The 21875-nt window shown below is 40.1% G+C and overlaps 1 protein-coding gene across 2 annotated transcripts in view; it reads left to right on the top strand.

Annotated features, from left to right (window-relative positions):
• The window catches only part of IA-2 (tyrosine phosphatase IA-2), a 619991-nt gene that overhangs the window by 422850 nt on the left and 175266 nt on the right, over window positions 1–21875 (top strand). The window lies entirely within an intron of this gene.

The raw sequence follows: 21875 nt of genomic DNA, 5'->3' as shown, positions 1-21875 counted from the left end.
TCTTTTCCATCTTTTGGTGTTCTCTCTATCTTTCTATTTCCCTCCCTCCCTCGCTCTCTCTCCCCCAATCTCTCTCTCTCTCTATTTTCTAGCTTCTGGTGTTCCCTCTCTCTATTTCCCCATCTCTTTGAGTTTCTTGTATTCTCTTTCTCTCTCTGAGCTTCTGATGCCCTCTTTATTTATTTTTCTATCTCTCACTCTTTCCCTATCTTTCTCTCTATCTCTCTCTCTTCCCCTCTCTCTCTTTTTTCTTTATCATTATCATTTTCCTCCTTCTGGTATTCTCTCTCTCTATTCCTCTTTCGCTATCTTTCTCTTTTAAATGCAAATGCTTCTGCTGATCTCTCTCTCTCACACACACAACCCACACACACACACTCCTTTTTTCTCATTTCCTATCTCTCTCTCTCTCTCTCCCTTTAAGGAAAGTCGAGAAATATACAATTTATGTGCTACGCATTCAGTGAGCACTGCTGTTCATACATAGCAAACTGAATGCAGTGGTACGTACACTCAAGAGGAAATAGACGACTCACCGAAAACATGCTTGAATTTATACAACTTACCCCTTATCCTGAAGAACAACCTTGCATGGAGTATTGCGTCTTGATTTTTACCATTACTTGATTTGTCTGCAAATTAGGATTATAAATTTTAGGATTTTAGGACGTTCTTCTGTGAGAGCAAATATACCTGCCATACTATAAAAAAACCTCTGAGTTTCAGTGATGTGCACAATCTGCACTAGCTTTCTAGTATCAGTCACATACTGTATATGTCAACATAGTGGATGCTAGTATTTCATTTCTCCCCTTGTAATTGGAGCGGTAACTTCTATAGAATTCCTTGAAACTTTCATTAATGAAAGAAGCCGTATTTGCAACAACTGGGAACTGTGGCCGGCAGAAGGCAACGTAACGAAGCTTCTAAGACTTCATCCTAGCTCTGGTTCTACTGAATTTCAAGTTTTTGTTGTATATTTTTTTTCAAGGAGACGAAGACGAGAGAAAGGAGGAAAGAGGTCGAATGAAAAGTCTCCTTCCATGCTTCCGACGTTCGGAGCATTGATTCCAACGAAATGGTATATCCTGAGAACAAAGTGGGGTGCCTTTTTCTTTTCTACGATTCTTCGATTTGACCGGTCAGAGATGTAAACAGGATATACACCAATTTCCGTGAAGATGGGGAGAGGCGGTGTCGCAGAAAATATATTATTGTTATTTCTTTCCGTGCCATTCTGCTGTCCGTGGCGTTATTGTGTGGCTTCATTATTCCTAATTGATCTCTCTGATGCGAGATTCGATCTCGCGACACAATTTGTGTCCTTGCTGCCCAAGAAGTGTGATACGAAGCACGTACGACAAAGATTATTTCGGAGAATTGGAATTCATGAATGAAACTGAGCTGCAACTGCTTCACTCACCCATCTTACCCTATAAAAAGCAAGTGAACATTAGGAGTGTCCATGATTTTTCTTTCTTTCCAGAATATACATTATACAGTAGTTCTACATTAAAAATAACCTTACATCTCCTTTCCCTTATTTCACAGACGTTCTACCCGATTAGCCAAAAGTGATGTGATGTGAAATACACCAAATACACCAAATCAATATAAATGTCCCCCTTTACATTCGTATGTTACACTTTCTACAGTAACTTAGTTATCGAACTGCTACAGATTGTTTGCTGCATGCATCTGTAGTTATGTCCATCATTGTTTTAGATTGAGTTGAACAGGTACGAACATGTTAACAATGCATTTTAACTTTATCTCTAAGACGAATGAACGAATTAATTTTTTTTGGGTTCATCGGCACATATGGTCATTTTGCATCCTTCAATGTATACGGGGGAAATTTCATGTAATCATTATTAATCTCCATCGTTACGATTAGCCTAAAGAGGCAGAAAAGTCACTTAAGAAAAAATAATTTTCCTAACATGACTCTTTCTTATTTCTTCGTACACAAGAATGTCTCGTGTTCCTTGCAAGGAGCAATACCAATACTAATAAAATACTGAATGATTGTTGAACTTCTGTGAAGAGGAGATATATTGGCAAAAGTAGGATATTAAAAAACAAAATTGCAAAGGTTTATTTGAAGCTCGTTTTATGCGTAGAGCCAGCCACATGAGAAATTTACATTTAAGTGAAAGGGAGGGAGTGGCATAGCGAAAAATTAAAATTTTCTACAGTATAACCAATCGGATCTAGACCTCCAATTCAAAGTTTACTAGCCATTGCAGTGTGCCTGCACTAGGACTGGACCAATGAAAAAGTGAGAGGGAACGGGATTGTATGAACGGGAAAATCGACTGCAGTTACCTTTACAGCAGCGCGCACTGTTTTGCTCCTCCCACTCGCTTTCTCCCCTTCTCTACCATTAGGCGCGGCCTTGCTCCAGAGATTCTCTGGATAAAGTAGCTGGGATATTGCGAACAAAAGAGAGAATGAAAGAAAGGGAGTTTTAGCAGCTTTGATAACACAGGACGAGAGCCTCCCCCATGGCATAATGCTAACGCTATCGTCTTGTAATCAAGGGTAGAGAAGCACAGTGCACTGTGGTTTTCGACCTCCAGTCTCGATTAGCCTATATGTGCAAAAGTGGGCTTAAGGCAACCCTAAAGAAATTCTCTGGTGACGATACTCTCAAAGGGGTATAAACTGGGTTCGATCATTTCAAAAATACACACAGGTTCAACCATACGAAAATAGACCCATTAAAGCTAAGTGAAAGTTGGCGTAATGCTCTCAGTGAAAGGAAGGTTGCCTATTAAGTATGGGGGGAAAATGGACATTTCTAGAGCTATTATTTTACATTTGCTTAAATAGTGTAATGGGAGAACTGTTACTAATTTAATACTACTCATATCACTAATACATGATACAAGGGGCGTATCATAATGATTTACAATTTCGAATGCCAAGCATCCCATGGTTAACCAGCGGTGGACGACGTGGTTCTTTTGGAAAGAGGTCGTGAGAACCGTAGGAAATCACAGTTAGGGAAGTATGGTGTGTGTGGTAGCACCTGGTACGTACCCCATAGTGGCAATGGCTCCAATACCATGAGCCGGAGATGAAAGTCCAATCAATACAATGTAAAGCATCAGATATTCCAGACAGCATCCTGAGCTTGAAAGCACATGGTCACAATCTCTTGAGACACTGAGGGCATCATCGACAGACTTGAACTGGGGACCTCCATTAACAGCACAGAATATGTGGCCACTTTTCGCAGATTGTGTCGTGCCATTTAAAAGATGTGGCCAGGGAAGTGAGCGAAAGGTGTGCTTTTGCGACATGACAATACGCGACCAGACACTAATCTTGAAACAACCGTCGTCATTGCCAAGATGGGGTTCCAGGTGCTGCCACACACACGCCATATCCCCTAACTATCGCCTGTGATTTTCTACGGTACTCAAGCCCTCCTTCCGAAAGAACCAAGTCGTCCACTGCTGTCCATCCGTGTTGTTCGTGCACACACTGACAGTGGTGCAGGAAATGCGCTGTGGCTCACGTGTATTGGCCCGCTTCTGTCCAGTGCTGATATCAGGTGATAGACCAAGGTACCAGTTACCTGTGACTGCCTTGACAAGCCCAGTGGTCAACCATGGGATGCTTGGCATTCGAAATTGTAAATCATTATGATACGCCCCTCGTAGAAAAACTAACTCTGCGTGCGAAAGTGTGTGTGTGCGCGCGCACTTTAGCGAAGGTTGCGTACTGCAGTCTGTCACTTCAAAGTGACGATGTGTCATTCGATACGTGACACTTCTGAGAAATTTCCCCATCTAATTTCGTCTAATATTTGCAGTTCGTTAGATGCCTAATGAAGTGAAGCCGTTCGTTTAGACTAACTTCGCTATGACATGTTCTCAACGGCAGTAGAAAAATAAACATCGCAATTTAATTACGATTACCAAAGAGAACAGTGCATTGACACTCCCGTGGCAAGTGATTCTCTACAATATTATAGGCTTTTCTTTGAGTTGGTCCTGCTTCCTCAACACCGTATCTAATCTCTAAGCAACTCGCGTTGCTTGTCTTAACACGGCTTAGTGCAGGTAATATCGCCTCCCTGATAGCCTAGTGGTAACGTCGTCACCTTGTAATCAAAGGGTCCCGGGTTCGATACCCAGTGGAGCCACATGGTGGTTCGGATCCCTATTTAAACTGAAGGTCCAATCACGATTAGCCTTACTGTGCATAAAGTGGACTTACGAAAAAACCCTCAAAACTCTTAATTAATATCATCAAAGTGTAGAATGAACAGAGTGAATCTTATTGAACGTAGCTTAGGTTAATCGCGACTATTGTGATGAATGGTAAAATAGTTGGGGTAGCAACCAAAGAGAATAGATGTCAGTAGAGTGGCAAGATCAGTCCCCCGTGTGAAGCAAATCGTCCGTCCGGTCAGCTGACATGAATTGGCAAAATCCTCACAAAGCGCATGTAAATTGCAGGAGACGTCCTCGCCAATAACGAACAAACTAACATATATATACTATATAACATACTATAGTGGGAGTGAACAGATGTAAATTCATCGGCAATAAGAATGGCATATGTAGATCCTGAAATGCTCGCTTCCCTAGAAGGTGTTATGGGTGTTGCTTAACTCTGAGGCGGTGGTAGAAATTACCATTGAAACTTTGCTGTTAAAATCCACATATCGCCGTAGAGTTAGGTAACCCACATAACGCCTTGCAGAGAAACAAGTATTTCAGGATATTGTTGTCCCATTTGTATTGCCGGTCTACACGTCAACAGTTTATTTGCAATGTTTTATTACATCTAAATATGATTTTAAAAAATGAAATCTCTCCATGAAGTCATTGAGACTGCCAATGGCGTGTCGACATTACTTGAATTGGAAGTGGTAAGTGCTGAAGAAACCAACAGCATCTTCACTCTTGCACCTGAAATACGTATGAACGACTTCACCTTCAATTTGCATCGACAAAAAGCAGTCTATTTCTAGCTTCCACCCCCTCTACTTAAGTATTCTGTACTCGTTTATACTCAAGGTTAGAACCTGAGATTTGAGGCTGGTTACTTAATCATTCCATCGCATTGTCTTATTATAATATTTTTTAAAACAATGTCGTAAGAATTTCTTATTGGCCTATTTCAAGGGCTTCTGACTGTTTTGTAAATTGAATAACTAAGAGTAAACATGTACACGAGTTGTTTAAAAAGCAGTGCTCCACAATTTTCTCATTGAGAACATAATCATTCAACATAAATGAAATCTACTCTCAGTAAAGATACACGTTTCAGCTTCATATGCTATTTTTCTGTAAATTCAGTTCAGGTCTATGTCCTTGCGCCATCACAGGATGAGGGCTTGTATACCATCCCTATACAGGCCCTATCTCGTTGTCATAGACATCTCTAACAACCCTTTCGTCGTTTTCAAACCTTGTTCCGCGCATTGCGTCCTTCGTTGGGTCGAACAGATAAGCAATCTATGGGGCAAGATCCGGGTGGTAAGGTGAATGGGGAGGCACAGTACAACCAATTTTAACGATTGCCACTTTTGTCCTCAGGTTTGTGTGTGGGCGGGCATTGTCATGAAGGAGCAAGATGTCTCCGGGATCCCTGTTAGGCCACACTCGTAGTACTTGCTTCTGTAGTTTGTGGAGAGTGCTGATGTAACTGTCGAAAGTTAACCGTTGTTCTTCGAACAACATGTCGGGTTGTAGGAGGACGCAGCAAAATCATCCAGCTCCTCTTCTCTGCGTCCGACTGCATAAGAGTGCAGAACTTTCGTAAACATAACACCATCGCTTGTTAATGCTTAAAACACTTGACTCCTGATTTACTTTGATCTGTTAAGTTTTCCATTAAACCAGTGGTTTGCAAAGTGTGCGCTGCGGCGCCCTGAGACTGGCTTACAAGGAAGACGCGAAATGTTGCAATCTTTTCACTGAAATGATAGGATTGTTCCAAATATGTGCTTATTTAGTACTTTTTACATGTAAAATGTTTCTGAATTTGAAATATGTGTTTATCTTTTATCTCAAAGCAAGCAACCCAACCATACTAATTGAGCGTTGCAAGTGTTAGATAGGCTTACATTTTTGACTTGAAATACTAAGGACGCCGCGAAACGAAAAAGTTTGGGAACCCCCGATTTAGGCATCAATTTTAATGCCTATTTGACTGTTTTTTGTAGAGGCCTCTAGCACATTCTCTTAAAACATTACTCTCTTTCTTCATATCCTGTACTTTTTCGGTACACAAACTTGAAGTTTACCAATTCTAGACTCAGATTATGCTTATAAAGTTTGTGCAAATCTTTGAGAGGCATGCCAGACAGCTTCCAGCTGTGGCAATAAAGCAAGAAATTGATGCAGTTACGAACTGACATTCCAGTGGCGGCGATTAGGGGTGTGGTGGCACCTTCCCCCCGCAGTTTTGGAATCCAATCGCCTCCACTGTCGCTGTTTGACATCAGTAACTTAGCTGAGAAGCGTGAATGCTGATTGAATACTCGAGATAATTAAACTCGCTAAGCTCCTACTTCCTTCAAAAGCGTCTACGATTTCGAATACTACATTGGTATTACGTATAATGCAATTTTCCACTGTACACACTGGTATTGTGCGACTATCTGCAATGTTTGTTATTCTTACGTAGTTAGCTATTCCTAGAATCATTTGGAAATAGATTATTGTCTACCGTATTCTTGGTATTGTGATCCGAGATCAACGTTTCCTAAAAGCACAACGAAATCGTTGGAAGGAAACCAATTATTGCAACTGGTTATTTGATTGCTTAAACCTAGGATATGTCATCGTGATTCTTTCGGATATTGTGAGTTGGAGACGCAATTTCAAAAATATCCGTTGCTCTGGTTACTTCGCAAAATATGATATCATCTTCTGCTTCTTCCAATGTCTACATTCGTTCACGCAATGGGGGTTTTTCCTGTTCTCCTTTGTTGCGGTTCACGTTCCAAAGTGTGTACCTATAATGCCTCCAGATTTTTTTTTCGTGCCATTGTGTCTCTTTTCCTGTTGCCGCATTCACCGTGTTTCATTTTTGTCCCGCGGCATCCACTAACAAGGCCGTGTCGTCACAGCAAGCAGCCAACGCACTGGATTTGTACCAAATTGCTACATTTCTCATTGTGAGTGCCTACCAGTTGATCTTTTCGTTGCTCTCCAAAAGACAACAATGCCTCTTTTGTTGTCGTCGAAGATCTCGGAAGGAGCTGCTTCGCCGACAAACAACCAATTACTGGCAGCTTATACGAGCAATCTCGTGCTGAGTCTTTGTGGTATCAGATAATTTGAAGATTGCCTCCCCCCTCCCTCCCTGTGCGAGAGAGTGTATATATATGCGTATGAACTCTGGAAGCAAGAAATTGGCTCAAGATTCGAGTACCAGAAGTGGCTCACCTATTGTGAAAGTCCCTTGATTTCTTTAAGATGGTCTAGAAAGTCATTAAATATGCTGAGTTTTCATGTGTAGTTCCAGTTACAGGAAGGAGGAAAAAGCTCTGAAATTTTTGTTCGCTTGTTCTAGTCGACAATCTTCCACCCAACGATTTCTTTGCAGATCATCCCAATACTAATGTAATTTTGTTTTGTATGAGTTTGAAGGCTGGGAGTACGTCGTATCTGATATGCTTTTATGTAAGTTACTGGTGAACGTCTTCCGTGGATACCGTACGTTAATTTTAGTTGCTTTCATTTCGGTCCAAAGATACAGCAATAACAAGCATACTTATCAAATTGCCAATCAAGTAGTGACCCGGGAACGAATGCTGATTGGTTGATTCACGTGCATTGGCGGATTTAGCAGGAAGAGCATGGGGGCACGTGCCCTTCCCAAAAGGATAACTAAGTATTATATTTAAAAAAAGCATTTGTAACATAATATTGCAAAAAACAAAAAAAATATTCGAGCAATACTTTTTCGTATAATAAAAGAATAAAGTTAAGTTCATTACAAATCCATTAATCGGGACTTGATTTACTAGACACATTACTAAATCGACATCGGAAAGTGGATCTGGGGCTTACTATTTGTTACAAGACAACAGAGTTAACTGGTTAACTGATGACTAGACGTCGGATTTTTAGGTTCTAAAAAGTGTGCTTTGAGGTTCCTAAAATAGGCTCTAAAAATCCTAAAATAGGTTTTTAAAATCCTAAAATAGGTTCTTAAAATTCTAAAATTGGTTCTAAAAATCCTAAAATAGGTCCTAAAAATTTTACGTTAGGCTCGAAAAATCCTAAAGTAGGTTCCAAAAAACTTAACATAGTTCAAAATTCCTGAAAAATGCTGATTAGGTATGGTCACCGGCAATGAAAATGGGACACTTATATCCTGGAATACGCACTATCTCGCATAACGTTATGTGTGTGGCTTAACCCCACGGCGATGGCAGAACTTACCATTGGAAATTACTATTAAAATCCACTCTTCGCCGTATCGTAACGTTCCTCGAGGGAACTGGGATCGAACCTGGGTAGTGTAACTCATTCATCATTCTCCCTCAGATAAAGGCGTACTCTCTACTCGTGGTGAGCTTAGTGTAACTCATCATTCTTCCTCAGATAAAGACGTACTCGCTACTCATGGTGAGCTTAATGGCAATGTGCGAGAGGGGATAAATGTACACACAGTAAATAGCAAAACACAATACTTGAGTTTTATACCCTTGAAGAAAGGATCAGCATGGTAAAGTAGAATGATATACGTGTCTCTGCCTGGAGATGGAAGTTCTGCGGTGAGCGATTATGGTCCTGACCATACAGTTTTATAAGAGTTTGACTTGCAACTCACTCCAACGTTTTCTCGCTCAATCCTCGTTCTGCCCCTGTCAACGTTCGCTCTAAAACTGCCTAATGACCTCTCTTGTCCAAGATATTTATTCTCATAGATTTTACTAAGCATGCGGTGTCAGTCACCTGTATCATCTTCCTGGGTTTCGCCTGTTTACATATTTACGCGTTTGGTGACCCAGTAAAGCTTATGTAATATCTGACACCGCATTCCTTATTGTCGAGTTCCTGTCTGGAAAATGATGGCCAGTGTCTGGGATTTTGAGTTGTTTTAATCTAATGTATTTTCAATATTTTGAGGATTATTACGGTATAGTTAGGCAACAAACAATCTTTTATCATGTTATCCACAGTCAAACTCCCCAATTTTATCATCTTATATGCTGAAAATAATCTCTCAACAAAGACATAGTGGTGCAAACTTCAATGCTGAAATGTTCGTTTGCAAGGCGTGAATGCCACAAACCACCGAAGTGACGCAAAGTGAGCAAGACAACACAGATCAGACCACTTTGGAATCTACAGGTAACAGCGACACCAAACATTTTGCTTTGTTTAGAGCTTTGAAAAATCACCATGGACTTGGAGGAAGAGAAATCGGCAGAGAGTACGTTTCAAACACGTTCGTCATGGAATTTTTTCATGACCAAACAGAGCAAATGCCTCTGTGTGACATAAAAATACTGTAAAAATCTTTAAAAATTATAGAAACCTTAAGAAAGGCTTGATTTAGGCGCATAAACCTAAAATATGTTCAAAAAAGCAAAATAGTTTTTTTATGCACTGTAAAACTTTGCCAGTTGTTGCATTTTTTAACGAAACGCTGATATTATTTCTTACATATCTGTAAAGGAAAAAATAGGTTAAAAACCTACAATCCGAGGTCTACTGATGACACAGAGCGTGAGCATTGTAAGTCAAAAGTTTCCGATATTGTTGATAGTCTTTCCTGAGAAAATTAATTGTCAAGCTTATTTCTTTCTTTCTGTAATCACTGGCAATACAAATAACGTGGAACTACTTCTATTTCACAAAACAACTAGTAATGCTATCATCTATTGATCAGAGGGTTCGTTTCCTGGAGGTTTTACAGTGGTTCAGAGTACACTTTCAAGGTCCAGTCGCGATTAGTTTACCTGGCCACAAATTGGACTCGTACTTGTCTTGATGTGAATGCGACATATACTGTACGTTTGAGGTTGTTTTTAACATGTAGAAAAATCACGTCCCTTAATCGCCACCACCGGTTTATCGAACACACTCACACAAAACGAAGGAAAACATCGATCTCTATGTATGTGTGCGTGTTGTGTGCTTCTCTTCCCCCACCACTCTCTTTTAACATGAGGCCAAAACGTAGCACCGTGCTCGTAGAGCACGTAGATTGAAAAACTGCATGAAATTGATCTGATAAGGAAAAATTTCCCCAAGAGGGAACTACGCCAACAGCATTATATACGCAATAAACGTAAAACGGGTGCAAAACTAATGTAAGAATGGAAAGTTCATTGATAAATATTGCGGAAAAAGTAAATTAAATAAGTACATTTATAATAGGATGATTTCAATACAGTTCTCTAATTTATTGACATTCTAACCAGTCGGGAAAGGAATTAACTGCTTACATGTGTGTATGTGTATACATATTAAATAATTTATTTAATAACTATAGTACGGGGGGGGGGGTAAAGGGTGACCTTCTGGTAAGGCACCCAAAAGTCACAACCTTACTTCCACGTACAAACCCTGGTAACTGCAATGTTGGAGGCGAACGAGGCTCTGGCGACTGGATCTACGACCAGTAAATCGTATGGAGCCTACGTTCATAAGGCTGCGTTGCTCTGCGTTTGTACTTCTGTGTGCTGAGTCACCCTTGACAGCCTCAGTTTTTTAATACGTAAGGATATTTTTGTCAAAAGAGATACTATAGGTTTAGACCTTGTCAAGCAAAAAATGAATGAATTAGTTTCAAAAATTGAATAATGATTTTTTTTTAACAGAGATATTTCATTTCATTGTTCCAGGTCTGTCCTCATTTTTTTTCTTTTTCTTTTTAGATAAGGGCATGTTCCCGTATTGCAAGACGTTCAGATATAGCCTATGTGCTAAAGTTTCAATAATATCCAAGTCAATCAATAGACGTATCATAATTTCTGTCTGTCTCTGTGTGTGTGTGTAAAGTTAACCTTCCTCCCCTTCCATCAATTTTGAATGATTCAGCGCCCTGATTTAGGGATATTCTTTTAGAATGCATAAAACTGGCGCATAATATTAAGCTATCAAAATTCAGAAATTTATTGTGACGGACATCACAGATGTTTAGGCATGTCGAAACACGCAACGATCCATTCTAAACTCCTAAATCTGTCCGTCCTTTAATCTGTGTCCCACTTCCCGTCACGTGCTCTCAGAGGTTGCATATGTCGCGCATGTCCGTCCGCTAATGATCACAGACTCGGCGCGTTTTGTTCGGGAACATCCAAAGAAGAACTGAAATTCGGTCAATTATTTACGACAGTTTCGATCCAAGGGAAGGGGCACGAGACATCCTGAATGGGGAATGAAGAAGGTAATTGAGTGACGGGATGTTTGTCAGCGAAACGGACCCACCTCCACTGGCGGGATCATTGACCCTTTTGATCCTTCCGCTATTGATCAGGAGACTCTGTTAAGTAGCTATGGCAACGTACCAAATCTACAAGTTATCCTGATGAGGGACGGGAGGGATGCTAGCAGTCTCCTCTGAAACAAGCAGTGTTGGCAGGTCATTAAAAATTGCAATGAAATGCCTCTCTGGTATCCAAGTCACGTCTGTATCTTTAATCTGCGAAGCTATGCGCGTTCTTTGAGTGTAAACGAATTCCCACTAAATGCTCATCACTTTGTTCTCTCCCTTCAGTTTTAATTTCAGCAAAAAATGAAACTGAGGAATATGATCAGGATTTATTTAAGACACAGAGCGTTTTAGTCCTGCAAAGATTTTTGGTTGTTATTTTTCTTATTTCGCGTTGTTTTTTTCTGCCACTTTTGCTTAATCGCGACGATGAGGATGAAATTGTTATACCATCGAATTGATGAAGGAACACTTATGATCAGGCTAGGACTCAAACTTAGAACCTTCTCAATGCGCTGGGCCTCCGAAGCGACAGTGTAGTTTTTAATTGAAGAGATTTAGTACCAAGATACTAATGAAACAGAAACTGCTCTTATTTTTCACTTATGAATTGTATTTGTACACATTGATAATGGAGCAAAACCATTACAACGATGGCCAGATGATCAGTTAATTCAGTAAGAAGCACTTGGATAATTGACGCGCTCGTAGCGTCCCAGGCTCGGATCCCAAGTAGAAATAGAAGTTACTTTTTTCCCCTCCTCTGTTTTATCAATTCATCATTCATCCTCATTATCGCAAGATGATTGTGAAGTAGGCTTAGGCAGTACCAGGGTAGGGGTGCGATACGTATCTATTTCCTCAAATATACATATTGTGCTATGCTTGGAAAGTGAGGAACGAGAAAGTGTAAGCGTCAGCATGAGATAGAATGCGGAATGGTGCAAGTGCAAGATGTGGTAAGGGTGTTGACGTAGAGAGGTGAATGATCGTAGTTTTGGTGGAAAAGGAAGAACGAGGTGGTAAGGGTGTTGACGTTGAGAGGTGAATGATCGTAGTTTTGGTGGAAAAGGAAGAACGAGGTGGTAAGGGTGTTGACGTAAAGAGTTGAATGATCGTACTTTTGGTGGAAAAGGAAGAACGAGGTGGTAAGGGTGTTGACGTAGAGAGTTGAATGATCGTAGTTTTGGTGGAAAAGGAAGAACGAGGTGGTAAGGTGTTGACGTAGAGAGGTGAATGATCGTAGTTTGGTGGAAAAGGAAGAACGAGGTGGTAAGGGTGTTGACGTAGAGAGTTGAATGATCGTAGTTTTGGTGGAAAAGGAAGAACGAGGTGGTAAGGGTGTTGACGTAGAGAGTTGAATGATCGTAGTTTTGGTGGAAAAGGAAGAACGAGGTGGTAAGGGTGTTGACGTAGAGAGTTTGAATGATCGTAGTTTTGGTGGAAAAGGAAGAACGAGGTGGTAAGGGTGTTGACGTAGAGAGTTTGAATGATCGTAGTTTTGGTGGAAAAGGATGAACGAGGTGGTAAGGGTGTTGACGTAGAGAGGTGAATGATCGTAGTTTTGGTGGAAAAGGAAGAACGAGGTGGTTAGGGTGTTGACGTAGAGAGGTGAATGATCGTAGTTTTGGTGGAAAAGATAGAACGAGGTGGTAAGGGTGTTGGCGTAGAGAGGTGAATGATCGTAGTTTTGGTGGAAAAGGAAGAACGAGGTGGTAAGGGTGTTGACGTAGAGAGCTGAATGATCGTACTTTTGTTGGAAAAGGAAGAACGAGGTTTTAAGGGTGTTGACGTAGAGAGCTGAATGATCGTACTTTTGTTGGAAAAGGAAGAACGAGGTTTTAAGGGTGTTGACGTAGAGAGTTGAATGATCGTAGTTTTGGTGGAAAAGGAAGAACGAGGGTAGAGGCGTTGGATTAGAGTCGGCAATGAACATCCATTTCAGGAGAAGGTCCTCACTCATCCCAGGTAAATTATACCAACCTAGCACCTAAATGTGAATCTGTCTGTCGTTGTACAAGTTATTAAAAATGTGGGAATAAATGGGCATTTTGTAATTCGACTACATGAATCCGTAGGCGTTTGTTCGTTACTTTTGCCAAGGATGAACATCCGCCTATTTCATTCCCTATGAGTCGACATTAATTACAACTCGCAACCCTTCGTGATTTCATGAAGGAAGGCTACAATATGTGGTATATATCCGTGACGGCTGACAGAGTTTATTATTGTTTTTATTATTCTTTTATATCATATTTATTTTATATCAAAATAAATTATTTATTGTTTGCAACAGTGTTACATCTGAGTTTACATGTTTGTTTTACATCTATTATGGCGAATAATGGCAGCTTTTTGCCCTGTTTACATAAGACTTATCTAACATTGTATAACAAAAAAAGCAAAATAGAGAATGTTAAACAGGACAATAACATAACAAGAAATGCAGGATAATGCAGTAGGGGACTATCAAAACAGGAATGAAAATAGTTCGTGACTATTTTAGATGATATTGATTTTGAATGATGGTTACATAGCAATAGGTAATCGGGACTGTATCTACAGTTTGGACATGTAAGTTCTTGCCGAAAACAAAGCACGTAAGTACAGGAAGTACTTTAAAACTCCCTCTAATAATATATGAGTATTTATTATGGTCTGTTAATGCTTTAGAGAGGAAATTTGAGGGGGAACGTGAAACTGGGCTTGCGGAATAACCTCCCCACGGCATCTCCCTGGTCCAGCATATGAGAGGAGACGAAGGATCAAGTCCCAAAGACAAGGAGAAGCCACTGGAAGCTTTTAAATACAGCACCACTCGGTTGTAAATGCACGGGACGAGTTCCCGAGGCTTAGAGCAGTAAGAGCAGACCGAGAGACAGACAGGGAGGGTTGCGCAAGCACGGCACGTCAATTCGATTCTTGTAAATGCTACGAAGCGGAGAGGGTACGAGGCACAAAGGATTGCAGGCGAAAAATTCCATTTAAGCTGGATGGCTATAATGAGTAAGAGGTATTCGAGCACATGAAGTATCATTGTTCACATCCCATTGGCTCACTGCTCCCCGCTTTCAGTCGGAAACCAAGCCTTTGTAGTTCACCGGCTGCTGTGTGCTTTAATACGGAACTTTTTTTTTTTTAAGTTCATGAAAGAGGTGCGTAGCTCTCAAATGTAGGTAGTGATCACCCCCCCCCCCCTCTTCGCAACGGTTCTATTTTCTCCCAACCCAAAATAGGAAATTTTAGATTGTGCATCAGGAAATATTCTGTCGCAGATACGAATCTGGACACTTGAACGTTTCATTTCATATTTGCGATGCAGCTACATGTGGTGGAGCTCATTTAACCATTGTAGACGTAGCAAAAGTTATTTTTAAGAGTTAACCTTATGCACAAATAAGCTATTGGGACTGAAATTAGATTCAAAGCATCATGTAATAGAGTACTGCATGGAACCACTTTCGCTCGCTGGTACTCGTTCGAGTCTCCCACGCTCGAAAGCAAGAAAAAATGGAAAAATATTTCACTTCCGGCGGAGAACGTGCCCTTTTGTGTGTGTGTGTGGGAGGGGGGGGGGCAAATACTGAACCCGAATTCCCGAACCTGTAAAACGCCCTAGACCCCAAGCCTTTAAGCCCTCGTTTGTCTGTAATGGCGTCTTCAAAATGGCGGTCATGACGAAGATTCTATTCCTGAAAGCTGTTAGTTTATTGCAGTTATTTATCATTCATACTCTGGACAACTGGGGACCTTAACCTCTGCTGGTTACGCTATCTTCTCTTGTCACCACCGTGATTCTCTGAACTACCTTCGAGGTGTCTTCCGCCGTCACTGTCCGGTGGTCCTATAGGGCTGCAGTCACGACGGTTACCGTGGCTATGTTGCTGATGCAGTACATTGACCTCCCTCGCCTCTGCAACAAATTTTGGTTCTTATTTTGTCTTCTCCGCGTAGGGGGGACGTAGTTTGGATCATCTACACCTTCATTGTCCGAAATGGCAGTGACTTCCTGAGCGTCCGAAGAAGAAAAGTACTTGCGGTTGATAAATACGAGTACCCAGTTGACACGTATTTTTAAGTCCTTTGTTTCTCTTTCACGATGCCTTGCAGTGCCATCAAGTTCTTCTGGATAGTCTTAGCATTTGTTCCCATCATGTGCAGCAGTTTCCTGGATCTCTGATCTTGTAAGAAGTCACACTCTATTTTCAGAATTTTCGCAGCACACTGGAACTTGGTATAGTTTTAGCATTTGCATGACGAAGTGTAAAAAAAACTTCCTCTCTGTAGCCATTTAAAATGACTCCACTTTCTTCCGAAAGTATAGTTTTAACATTTGCATGACGGAGTGTAAAAAAACTTCCTCTCTGTAGCCGTTTAAAACGACTCCACTTTCTTCCGAAACTGTTTCATCCTCTGGACCTCCATTTGTCGTAGCTTAACTTCCGCAAAATTCTATCAGTTTGTCATGCATCTTCTTCGGAAGCTGGCGGATTCTTCCATTGCTGACTGTGGAAATGGATACTCTGGCCACAATTTCTTGTTATCTTCTAGAACAAGTTCTGTGACGTCACTAAACGGCGGTTCACCCCTCCGACAACTATATCTTGTCTGTCCTGAAGGTAACGTCTCATCACCTCTGCTTCCCTCGGAAGATGAGAGCTTGCTAATGGTGATGAATTGCCCAAGAATATACATCGATTTTTTATTTTATTTTAAAGTCCGGTTTATGCACAGCTATGGCATGCAGTTTAACTTAGGTGCGAACCACTATGTACCTCCGAAGAAAATGCATGACAAACAGAAAATTTTGAGGAAGGTAAGCTACGATAATTGGAGCTCCGTGGTGACTGCAGCCCTGTAGGACCACCGGACAGTGACGGCGGAAGACACCTCGAAGGTAGTTCAGAGAAGCACGGTGTGGTGACAAGAGAAGATAGCGTAACCAGCACATTTTAAGGTCCCCAGTTGTCCAGAGTATCTCCAAAATTGGGACTATAGATTTGATATGGATATCAACGTCCTCCATGCGTGCCACTGGCCCCTTGGGTGTGTGCCAAAGGCGTCTGGAGGAGAAGCACCGTGATGAGGGAAGATACCAACCCATAACACACGAATCATTACATTTTTAATATTTTTTTCTGCTAGTTTTGGTGCACTCCACTGCTTCCTTCTTTTTGATGAACTCTACCAGATGTCTTTCCTTATTCATTGAGACACACAACTTAATCGATACGGCTAACCCAGGGCACCGAAGGCGAAGTCTGCGCGAACCGTTACCCTCTTAATCGTCATTATTGTTGGCATTTCCGGTTTGCACCAAAAGAAGAAGATGTCGAGCGCAAATATATTTTAGTGGTGATCTACCCTGATTAGAAGGGAAAAAATTAAGACCCCTTTCGTTTCGAAATTTTATCCTTTGTTCATATCACTATGCCCTAATGAACAACCTCTATTTCAGATAACATTGGCCACAATTACAGGTTTTGTAGTTGTGTGCGTTTCTGAACACACACACACACTTCTTACTTTGCCTCTAATTTTGCGTCATCATTCTCAATTTACCGAGTACAGTACGGTGTTGTGATAACGTAAATGGCCCCATTAAGGACGAAGCATGTGACAACAAGGCAATGTCAGTTCTCATTGAGGATCGTACCAGCGTACAGGCTCAACCTCATATTTCCAACAATTTTCCCCTCTTTCCATTTTTCGCCATCTGCACTAATAACGCAGTTGTCCTTTGGTGTCAAGACTTTTGAAACACCCTGTACATATACAGATTGTCAAAAATTGAACTATTATTATTTCATAGGCTTAGTCTGACACTATTTTCGATGCTACCGTTGAGTTGTGGCACATCCAAGACATAAGGTTTGATCTGATCTAAAACGTGTTCAAATAGCTGAAAGGGGTTACTTTTTTACTTTTCGCGGCCATATTGGCCGCCATATCTAATATTATTTGATAAAGTGGTTCTTTTTAATTTTTCCTTATCATAATACAGTCATAAACTGCAAATTAGGTGGAAATAAGATGTCATGAATGATAAATAACTGCAATAAACTAACACCTTTCAGGAATAGAATCTTCATCATGACCGCCATTTTGAAAACGCCATTACAGACAAACGAGGGTTTAGAAACTTGGCGTTTTAGGTTCGGAAATTAATGTAGTATCCGCCCCCAAAAGGGCACGTTCTCCGCCGGAAGTGAAATATTTTCCGGCGTCCCGACCCCAGTATAGACACATGTGTGTAAAATATAGGTCGTGGCAATTGCAGCCCACAATCATCCATTTCGTTTTCATATAGCACTGTATTGGTAAGATAGACTAAACTACGTTTTAAGATGGGGATAATGGCTATGTATATTTAAGTTTCAATTTCACTGCTTCTTTCACACGACGATCTATATTTGAGGGCCCACTACCACAGATAAATTACGACTACATGTGTACCACTGGGCTTCGAGAATATACCGCTCGTTTTGCCTGTTCGAGCGAAGAAGCTGTAGATACCATAAGTTATCTAGTGTCGCCCGTTCTAACTATTTGGCGCTCGAGCAAAATGCTCTTCATGCAGCACTCTATAATGTAATGTGCTTCCACCAGGAATCAAAATCTATATGGAGGTTATTTGAGTCACTTTTCTACTCTTTGGTTGATCGCGATGAATGATGAAATGATAGAATGAACGATGGCACATACACAATGCTACGCAGGCCTTACTCATCGTGTGAACCAAGGACCCCTGGTTTCTTGGCGCTTTCCTCTTCCGCCACGGAGACCTGCAGAGGAATTGAACTTTGTACAGTGTCACAAGTTGGGCGCTACGTGAAATATCACATAAAATCATGTTGAGAAATTGCTAGTGTTGTCGAGGATTGGTCATTTTACATTATGTTAGGTTAATCGTTCCTCTACTTCACAGCAAATTTGATAAAGTAACAATAGTATATGTAAGCTTAGTTTCAAATCACAACACAGTTTTCTAGTGAATATAAATATTAGTTAGCACTAAATGTGTCCGTTCCGTTTAATATAATTCGTTATGCACAAACCTATTGTTATATCTATGAAATTGTTTTCAGCAACTCGTTGCTGAACATCATACTAACTATTACATTTCTATTCTTTTGACTAACTTGTGAAAATTGATATTAAAATCGTGCATGCTATTTACATAATTTGAAATCATCACAAAATGTTTAGGGCCCTTATTTACCAGTGATTCCACTGACCGGATATTCTAGAACATCTGGAAAAGTCAGGGAAACTAAATTTTATTGATTTATTGTTCGTTAGTATAGGGAACTGAAAACACTTTTTTACTTTTATTCCCCAACTGTGTTTTTTATATTCTTACAAAATTATTTTATTTTTATCCATTAATCTTCATTAGCTTTATTAGTTTGCAAAATTCAGGACAAAACATTTTGTTATTTGTATGTCTAGTCAATAACCATTATGAAGTGGCCTGGAACGTATTTAAAAGTATCTAGAAACACTAGAAAAGTATGGAAGTTTTGTTTTTGTAAATTAAAAGGAAAACCTGGTTACGTTCTTTTTTTCAGCTAAAGAGTTTACCTTCAAATATTCACGGAAGGATTAGCTTTTTAAATGAATGTAACTTCATTACACTGGTCTACGTCCATTTTGCTGACTGGAGACTGATGGTTGTTCTTTAGTAATTCGAGGGTGGTAAATCCAAAACCGAAATCCGTTTTTTTCTATCACGTCAGGTTTCGGAGGAAAATAGAAAATTATCTAATATTAGGGATGTATATTTAGAGCAATGAAACAACGTAGTCCGTAAAGAGGTCACAAGATGGCAGCACATGGACTATTATAATGAATATTATTTCAATCAGTTATTCGAACATTGTTAACCCCAAAACCAAGGACAAATATTACTGACTTTGTAAGGAAAGCATATAGTGCATATTTCGGATAAATCCTGGGCACCTCATAAAGTATGCAGGACCTGTGTAGACTAAAGGAAAGACATATGGTAGCGTCTGGAACAACCTTCATGTATCGGGACAGAGAGAGGCAACTATTAAGATATTTTCACAGGGGCTAAGAATTTGTCTATTGTACAGATGTGAAGGGACTAATTGAAGCTATGGGATGTACGTATAATGCAGAAGAATGGAGGCTTTTTATTGATAGCTCGAATAGGAGTTTAAGTGTGTGTTGCTGCATAATGGATAAGTTAGCATCCATTCCTGTTGGCCACTCCGTACATTTGAAGGAAAGCTACGAAACAATGAAAGAACTGCTTCGAAAGATAAAGTATGCAAATGACAGTTGGCTTGTGTGCGGAGATCTCAAGGTCATTTCAATGTTACTTTTGTGTTTATGGGACAGTCGAGCAAGGAACGAACATTGGGTACGAAGGCTGTAGCCTGCCAGGAAAAGCTTTGAAGTCGGGGCGAAAAACATCCAGAACAAGCCGGTTGTTGATCCTAAGAAAGTGTTACTTCCTCCACTGCACATTAAGTTGGGATTAATAAAGCAGTATGTAAAAGCTCTGGAAAAGAATGGGGCTTGCTTTAAATACATTTGCTCAAAATTTCCTGCATTGACGCATGAGAAAGTAAAAGCAGGTATTTTTGATGGTCCTCAGATAAGGATGCTAATGAAAGATGAAGAATTCTTACAAACAATGAACCGCACAGAGAAAGATGCATGGTGTGCCTTTTCTGATGTCATTACAAACTTTCTTGGAAACTTCAGGGCGCACAACTACGAGGTTCTAGTTGAAAGTTTGTTGGTGACGTTTCAAAAGTTACGAGTAAATATGAGTGTCAAGCTTCACTTCCTGCACAGCCACTTAGATGTATTTCCGTCCAATCTTGATGCCATAAGTGAAGAACAGGGCGAACGCTTCCACCAAGACTAAAAACCATGGAGCACCGATATCAGGGGAGATGGAATGAAAACATGATGGCCGACTATTGCTTGCAGCGTGACGTTTCTGAGGCCACCTACTTCAGAAAATCAAAGAAACGAAAATTTTTGCCTAAGTAGGTATGCATGTTGTGCTATTCTGTGGTGTATGTTAAGTTTAGCATAAGTACAGGCATCAGGTGTTGACTGTATTTGCTCGTGAAACAAATTTATAAATTTGCCGGAATTGCCTAAACGTTTTGTCCATTAAGAATTCCCTATTGAGAAAATAGAAACGTATGTTTGTTAAACAACGTGACGTGATACTGTGCATGGACATCTGACTACGTCGCATTATCTTTGCAAGTGCTGTTGGAATGTAGCCGGATATAATTTTCTGAAAATTTTGAAATGTGACTTGTGAAACAATGTAACTTAATACCTGTTATCAGCTACGCCACCTATGTATAGTCCTATAATTTAATTATGTGCAGATATCTATATGGAAAATTGTTGGAGTTTAGCCCAGTATTATAATATTGTGAAAATTTTCAAATGTGATTTGTGAAAAATTGTGACGTGATACACTTTTTCTGACTACATATTTGGAATCAGCGACCTCAAATTATATAGAATCAGTTAAAATATCTAAGTCAGCAGAAAAAGAAATTTAATTATGTGCAGATATCTATATGGAAAATTGTTGGAGTTTAGCCCAGTATTATAATATTGTGAAAATTTTCAAATGTGATTTGTGAAAAATTGTGACGTGCTACACCTTTTCTGACTACATATTTGGAATCAGCGACCTCAAATTATATAGAATGAGTTAAAATATCTAAGTCAGCAGAAAAAAATAATTCATATGTAGACCAGTGTTATCAGCCTGTGGAAGTTTAGAAAATGTTTAATAATCTTTTAGCACAAACACTACTTGTTACCTCGCTCATGTTAGTTAAGATGTTTTATATTTCAGCCAATGTCATTTCGTTAACATTATAAATGGCTTTCATAGTAATGAATTTCTTAGTTTCTACGAGTAAATGCAATACTTTATACTGTATATTCCAAACCTGTTTTCTAATTTTAAGACTTTGTTATCATCTCTCCAATTATTTTTCTCCACTCTAACATCCTTCACATAGTGTTTCCATGTAACATATATTTCTCGTGTCCTTTTCTTTCCCTGTCTTGTGTCTGTAACTCTCTCACCCTCTCTCTCTTTTGGTCTCCCTCTCTCACTTCTCTCTAGGTCTCCTTCCTCTCTCTCTCTCTCTCTTTCTCTGTTCCTCTCCATCCTACTCTCTCTCTCTCTCTCTTACTTTCTCTCCCTACCCCCCTCTCTTTCTCTCTCTCTCTCTCTCTCTCTCTCTCTCTCTCTCTCTCGGTCTCTTCAATATCCATTATCTCTCGAGCCATCTTTCACTAACCATTTTCTTCTTCCTGTTTCTAAATCTTCCTCGATACTCATTCTATTGATTGCTTGGTAAGTGGGTTACGATGGAAGGTTACAAAGTCGCGGAGGAATTGACTTCCATCAGCCTCCCTCTACGTTTACAAGGAGT

The sequence above is a fragment of the Lepisma saccharinum genome, chromosome 4 (assembly GCF_977018435.1).
Source record: "Lepisma saccharinum chromosome 4, izLepSacc3.1, whole genome shotgun sequence".
Lineage (NCBI taxonomy): Eukaryota > Metazoa > Arthropoda > Insecta > Zygentoma > Lepismatidae > Lepisma > Lepisma saccharinum.
This window is presented reverse-complemented; position numbering and strand designations above follow the sequence as displayed.